Source organism: Impatiens glandulifera, chromosome 6 (assembly GCF_907164915.1).
Source record: "Impatiens glandulifera chromosome 6, dImpGla2.1, whole genome shotgun sequence".
NCBI classification, from domain to species: domain Eukaryota; kingdom Viridiplantae; phylum Streptophyta; class Magnoliopsida; order Ericales; family Balsaminaceae; genus Impatiens; species Impatiens glandulifera.
In genome coordinates, this window is record NC_061867.1 from 13,489,556 (window position 1) to 13,497,891 (window position 8,336).

Sequence of the window (8,336 nt, forward strand, 5' to 3'; positions counted from 1 at the left end):
CTAGATTATATGTATGTTGAATTTTGGTTGGATAATGAGACATTAGATAGAAATTATGTTAGCATTATGTAAGCCTAATTAATTTAGACGAATTTAAGTAAATAATAATGCGGATTATTTTCCATTTTATTAGAAATATGGAAGTACTCGATAAAAGTTGGATGACCTTACGTCGAGATCATCCAGATTACGAGGAAGGCGTTGAAAAATTCCTCGAGTATGCTCTTAGGAATACATCCCGACAAACCGTGAAATGTCCCTGCATGAAATGCTTTGAACACGCCATTTATGGAAATAGACGAAGTGAAGACTCACCTAATCATTTATGGAATAAATATTCATTATGAGTACAACGGATCTGAAACTATGTCATACTACGGAGTTTTGACGGATATAATCGAAGTACAATACTATTCTCACAAACGAGTTGTTTTATTCAAGTGTAAGTGGTTTGATACACACTCGGGGGAACTAGGAGTGAAAGTGGATAAATATGGCTTCGTAAGTGTAAATGTAAACCGAATTTTGAAAACCCAGAGTCAAGACCCGTATATATTGGCAAGTCAAGCAAAACAAGTATTCTACGCCCCTGATATGTCAGCCCGACCCAGTTAGAAGATTGTGACAAAAATAAAACCGCGGTTTACAAACATATAGTTCAGATTAATTAATTAGGTAGATTTATGTTTTTAACTTTATATTCATTCTTATTACTACTTTATTTCAATTATTCACTCAATTTTATTAATTGTGTGAATTAAGAATGTCTGAAGGTCCTAAAACAACTTGGAAGAGTATGAGGAAGACACCCAAGAAATTGGATAAAAGCTACCAAAACCTACTTGCCCAATCCGAGTCCTTAAAGCTCCGAGGATCGTCTTCTAGAGACCAACCACCTATTGTTGTGGTCCCGATAGCTACTGCGCCTCCCCGGACAGACGAGGCTGAAGACGATGATGAGCTCCAAGAGTTTATAGAGAGCACATTTGCTGATATGGTGGATAGCGATGAGGTAGTAGACGAGGGTCTCGAGGAGCATATCGAGGAGCAGGATGGCGAGGAGGAGCACGGGACCACTCTCGACCCATCATCGACAGGTAACTCGTTTACAAATTAGTTAGTGTTTAAATTGATTGACATATCTAATTATGATTTTGATAATTTTGAAGAATCTTCTGCCCGCAAGAGACGGGGGAAGAACAAGAATATTGAGCTGTCTAAGAGGTTAGCGGGGACAAGGATTCCTCTTACGTTTAGGGAGAAGGATGGGAGGCAAGGCGGTACAGACGTGGGAAGAACACGGTGGTCTAGACATGTGGGGTCGATTATCCGGGACCCCGCAACCGTCTCACACCGTCTTCTAAAGTGGAAGGCTTTAAGTGAAGACCAATTGGATTCACTGTGGACTACTATCAAGGTAATACGTATTACTTGATTATACGTTACGTCATTAAATAATTATTTTTAACATTCGGATGTTATTTTTTTCAGGATCCGTTCGAAGCCACTAATGGTGATATTGAGTCTTTCCGAAAGACCGGATTAGGACACGCCAATCAGATATGGGATAGATGGCGGTCGGATTTGAACAAGACATATATCCGCGTCCACAAAGGAGACGAGGCGGCGGTACTGACTAATCCTCCACCGGACTACGATCGAGATGATTGGGAGTTTGTGTGTCGCAACCATTTCTTCACAGAAACATTTAAGGTATGGTTTCATAATTCAAATAAAAGTTGATATTAATTAATCTAACTTCATTTTTTATTTCAAATACAGAGAAACAGTTCTACAAATATGAAGAACGGGAAGAAGTTGAAATTCCCGCATCGAACGGGAAGTAGACCGTTTGCACAAATTGTAGACGAGTTGATAAGTACATTATTTGTAATAACTTAATCTAAAGATTGTTATTAATTATATAAATCATTTATTTCAACAGGCGATTGCAATGGGATGGGCAATGTCTGTAATTGAAGTATTCAAGAGGACCCGTACCCCTAAACCGACAAAAGAAAACCCAACACCCGTCCCGGACGAACACGTGCAAGAGAAAATTGTAAGTGAATTGAATATGCCTAGATTTTTATTAGAGAAATTATATTTTATTTGAATTGTGCAGGTTGAGATGGAGGAGGTTGTTAGTAACGAACCGGGAATATCAGATTTTGAATTGACGGAGAGGGTGTTCGGATAACAAAAACACGGGGTAGTGTTCGGAATGGGATCAGGCGTCCGGTCCACACACTTTCGTGAGGATCGTCGAAGTGGAAACAGTTCACAGCGAAACAATGAGCGATTGTTAGAAGAGAATCAAATAATGAAGCTCAAGCTGGAGGAACTGGAGAAGAGGGATGAAGAAAGAAGGCGCAAAATGGAAGAAGTGGAAGCGGAAAAGGAAGTAATGGTGACAAGAATGGAGAGGGAGAAGTTAGAGATGAACGCGAGAATGGAGAGGGAGAAGTTAGAGATGAACGCAAGAATGGAGAGAATCGAATTGTTTATGAGGCAACAACCACCTCCTCCCCCCACAAGCTAAGGTTGTTTCGATTATGAACATGTTTTCATTAGTAGTTGAATTTATAACAGATTGTTCGTAATATTAGTTTGGTTTCGAATTTTGTAATGTTAATGATCAATTAATGTGATCGTTTAATGTATGTTGCATTTCTTTTATCATTGATATATTGGTTTGGCTGAACAGGTTTTGGTTGCGAGCAAAATAATCCGCACGATTTTAAAAATTTACGGGAAAAAACCGAAAGTAATATTGAAATCTCTCGGTTTTTCTTCAAATGGAAAAACCGAGAGATATTAGAAAACTCTCGGTTTTTACCCAAAGAGAAAACCGAGAGTTATATGACAAACCCTCGGTTTTTACCCAAAAGAGGAAAACCGAGAGTTATATGAAAACTTTCGATTTTTCTCTTTGTGGAAAAACCGAGAGTTATTACAAAACTCTCGGTTTTCTTCAAAAGGAGAAAACCGAGAGTTATTAGAAAACTCTCGGTTTTTAACCGAAGATGAAAACCGAAAGTTAAATCAAAACTCTCGGTTTTTCCACAAAGAGAAAAACCGAAAGTTATTTGTAAAACCCTCGGTTTTTCCACAAAGAGAAAAACCGAGAGTTATATGAAAACTTTCGGTTTTTCCACAAAGAGAAAAACCGAGAGTTATATGAAAACTTTCGGTTTTTCCACAAACCGAGAGAGTCAATACCGAGGGATGGCGAGAGTTACTAAAACCTTCGGTAAGGTGTCTTTACCGAAAGTTATAGGGTCAAAACCGAGAGTTTTTACTCTCGGTTTCGACCCCTTTTTCACCAGTGATTGCTTCAAGCCAAGTATAATGCTCCTGGCATGATTGCCAAATTTTCTTATATAACTGATATAAAAAAAGATGTGGATGTGGAGTTCTTTTTATATGAAGCAGTTTCAGTCCACAACTGCACTCAATTGTGTGTATCCTTAGTAGAGAAGTCACTACCAACTCAAAAAAGTGTAGCGGTTCCAGAAATTGATGACCCCGACGTCTTCCCGATGCAGCGTGAGGTTTTCTTCGAAAATAACATTGAAGATGAACATTTGCGTCTGAATGTGGGGGATGATGCTGATGATGATTGGGTTCCTATTACCCAACCTAGTAGTTCTGATTGGGTTCCTAGTACCAATCCAAATCCAAGCGGTGCTTGGGTTCCTAGTACACAACAAAACAATGTTGTTGTTCGTACTCAACCAAGCTGCAGTGAATGGGTTGCTTGTAACATACCAAGTAGTGAAAATCCTATACATGAGGCAGTTAGTACCGGAATCGGATTGGAAGTCAGTTCTTTGTTTGAGAATAAAAAAGAACTTCAACTGAGGTTATATAAATATGCCATGACTAATCATTTTGAATTCAAAGTGGTGAAGTCAAAAAAGAACTTTAGGTTGTGAAATGTTTGGATAAGAATTGCAAGTGGAGACTGCGTGCGGTTAGAGTAAATTCCTCGGAAATATTTGAGATTCGTCAATTCATAAAAGATCATACGTGTTCAATTGTGACGAGGCAAGAGAATCAAAGGCAAGCGCCAGCATGGGTGTTTGGGGAATGCATGAAGAGCAAGTACATGGACCATCACCATGACCACATGCCCAAGAAAATAATGGAAGACATACAGACTACTTATGGAATAAAGTTGTCTTATAATAAGGCTTGGCGGTCTAGAGAAAAGGCCGTAATGGCGGTGCGAGGAACTGTAGAAGATTCTTACGGTAAATTTTCATCATACCTGTACATGTTGGAGAAGAACGATCCGGGTACCATAACAGACATCCAGACGGATGAGCGTGGTCATTTCAGGTATATGTTCATGTCCTTAGGCTGCTCAATTAGGGGTTTCAAAAACTGTTGTCGTCCAGTATTGTGCGTCGATGCCAGTTTTCTTAAGCACAAGGTTGGAGATCAGCTATTGGTGGCGATAGCATTAGATGCGAATGAACAACTCTATCCTGTTGCATTCGGCGTTGTTGATTCGGAGAATAACAACTCCTGGACTTATTTCATGCAAAAACTTAGAGATGCAATTGGATTGGTTGATGATCTCGTGTTCGTATCTGATAGACACCCAAGCATTGCCAATGCCTTGTGTGCTGTTTTTCCAAAAGCTGACCACGGTGCGTGCACATATCACATCAAGATGAATATTATGGGCAAATTCAAAACCGATCACTGCCACGCCGAGTTTGGTTTGGCTTCTCAAACATACACAATCTTGAAGTTTAATCAGCATTTTGACAAGATCAATGCTAAGGACCCTCGTATTGCCATATATTTGGCAGATATTGGGTTTGAGAGATGGAGTCGTGCATTTTTTCCTGGTAAACGATACAATCAAATGACAAGCAATTACGCTGAGAGCTTCAATAGTCAAAGTAGGGAAGCTAGAAAGTATCCCATATCAATCTTAGCTGATTATTTAAGATTCACATTACAAGATTGGTTTAATAGTCGAAGAGAAAAAGCGTCAAATCACAATGAACGTTTATCTTCTTATTATGAAAAATTCTTACGTGATCAAGCTGAGAAGGCCAGATTATATAACGTTCATCCACTTAACCGATTCGAGTTTTATGTCCATGACGGTGAATCTGATTATAAAGTTGACTTGAAAGGAATGAGTTGTAGTTGTTGGGTATTTGATGTATCGGGTCTTCCTTGCACTCATGCCCTGGCTGCTTCCCGTACCCATAGATTGGATGCCTATGAGTTCTGCTCAAGGTTTAGGGTTTACTTTACTTTATTTGCTATTGAATCTATCTAACTAACTTTATTTCTCACATGTTCAATTGTTATCTTTCAGGTATTACTTAAGTGAATTGTGGATCAATGCGTATGCGGAAACAATATATCCAGTTTGTCATGAAGAGTATTGGGATATTCCAGAACATATCAAGCAACGAGTGTGCCTTAAACCACCTGTTAAGGTTAAGAAAGGGCGACCTCAAACAAAACGTAGGTCATCCCAAGGTGAAATTCGTAAGGTACCGAGAAGATGTAGCTCATGTGGTGGTCAGGTCATAACAGGGAAACATGAAAATCAGTAATGCCTACACCCTCTACTACAAGAGCTGCAAGAGCATCATCATTTCAGCCGCCATCATCTTAGCCACAAACATGAATATTGTCTATGCAATTTTGAATATTGTCTATGTTTTTTTATTTGAAAGTTGAAAGTTGTATACTGATTGATTGTTGATTTTCAATTTTGAATATTGTCTATGTTTTTTTATTTGAAAGTTTTACACAGATTGTATAATACATCCAAGTTGGCCATACAGTGACTCACGCATATATATTGCACAATGCTAAACTCACGCATATTGTAATATACGTGAGTCATATTGTAATACGCGTGAGTCATAACTCACGTATATTACAATATGCGTGAGTCATATTGTAATACACGTGAGTTATGACTCACGTGTATTACAATACACGTGAGTTATATTAGAATATGCGTGGGATGCATCTTCCAGTACCACCACATCCTCATCTATCTGCTTGTCCTCCTTCTTCTCTTCCTTCTTATGCACAACGAAATGATCGTCCACCTTCTTCTGCACCACCTTCCTACCCCTATGCACCACCTTACTACCCCTCTGCACCCCCTTCCTACCCCTCTGCACCCCCTTCCTACCCCTCTGCACAACGAAATCATCGTCCACCTCATCTTCCACCTCATCTTCATTATCCTCCACCTTCTCTTCCACCTTCTCTTCCACCTTCTCCTCCACATCAGCCTCCTTAACATTCCCAGGGTCTTTCTCCAACAAAAGTCCATCCTACAAAAAACAGAAAAGTCTTCAATTAGTCCAAATGCAAGAAATAGGCAAACTGCGAGAAATGCACCAAATGCACCAAATGCAAGAAATGCATACCTCATCTTCATTATCCTCCACCTTCTCTTCCACCTTCTCTGCCACCTTCTCTTCCACCTGCTTCTCCACCTGCTTCTCCACAGCTTCCTCAACATTCCCACCATCGGATTTCCCATCAACCATATCAGCCTCCTCAACATTCTCAGGGTCTTTCTCCAACAAAAGCCCATCCTACAAAAAACAGAAAAGTCTTCAATTAGTCCAAATGCAATAAATAGGCAAACTGCGAGAAATGCACCAAATGCAAGAAATGCATACCTCATCTTCATTATCCTCCACCTTCCCTTCCACCTTATCTTCCACCTCCTCCTCCACCTGCTTCTCCACCTGCTCCTCCACAGCTTCCTCAACATTCCCACCATCGGATTTCCCATCAACCACATCAGCCTCCTCAACATTCCTAGGGTCTATCTCCAACAAAAGCCCATCCTCAATATTCAATTCACCATTTTCATTTGTCTTCTCCTCTAAAGTCCCAACATTGTCTATCTCCAACAACGGCCCATCCTACAAAAAACAGAAAAGCCTTCAATTAGTCCAAATGCAAGAAATATGCAAAGTGCGAGAAATACACCAAATGCAAGAAATGCACCAAATGCAAGAAATGCATACCTCGATATTCAATTCACCATCTTCATCTATCATCTCCTCCACAGACCCAACATTGTCCGTCTCCAACAACGGCCCATCCTACAAAAAACAGAAAAGCCTTCAATTAGTCCAAATGCAAGAAATATGCAAAGTGCGAGAAATGCACCAAATGCAAGAAATGCATACCTCGATATTTTTTTCGTTCAACAAATCATGATCTTCATTTTCATTGTCCTCCCCAAGCACAACATTGTCTTTCTCCAAGAGCCCAACAATTTCTTCCTCATGTCCATCCTACAAAAAACAGAAAAGTCTTCAATTAGTCTAAATGCAAGAAATATGCAAAGTGCGAGAAATGCACCAAATGCAAGAAATGCACCAAATGCAAGAAATGCACCAAATGCGAGAAATGCACCAAATGCAAGAAATGCAAGAAATGCAAGAAATACATACCTCAACTTCATTCTCCTCCACAAGCCCAACATTGTCTTTCTCCAAAATCAGCACAACATTGTCTACCTTCCCATCCTACAAAAAAGAAAAAATCCTTTAATTAGACCAAATGCAAGAAATGCCAAATGCACGAAATTTATCATCATTCAAACTCATACCTCAGTGTTCACCTCAAAATCTTCCTCGTCCTTTTCTTCATCATTCTCCTTCTTTTTCTCTCCTTGTGTGGCTGATAATATGCCAAAGTCTTGTTGTAGTTGGTTTAACATCCGTTTAATGAGAATTATTTCATTTCTCATTTCAGTTTTGATGAGAATTATTTCGTTTCTCATTTCAGTTTTGAATTCATTTAGCTCCTTCGAAAGTTCATCCAATCTACATCTATCCTGGAGAGTTGTTGCTGTTGGAGTCGGGGGAGAGGATTCTTCGTCTTCGTCTTCGTCTTTTCTACTCGTGGCGCTCTCGACAGAATAAGAGCTGCTGGTGCTGGTGCTGGTGCTGGGTATAGGATTGCGGGTTGTTCTTCTCGTGGAAGGTTTGGCTTTGGCTGGAGTAATTTGTCTTTTCTTCCTCATGACAGTTTTTTTATGAGGAACTCTATCGTCAATATCTCCAAATTTCCACTTTCTGCAGTCAAGATCAAAAAAGACATCATAAATATTACCTCCCATATCTTCAAAGTCATCCCCAGCATATAAGATCTTCTCTTCTTCAGACAATTCCATTTTCTTAACAATCTTGCCTTGTAGGGCAGTGTGAAGATCAGAGGCAGTGCTCTTCCTCTTTGATTTGTACTGTATTATTCTTGGGCAGACAGGCTCTTCCGTTTGAAGCGTCGTTTTAATTGCAAGATTGGGGACAAACGTTTGG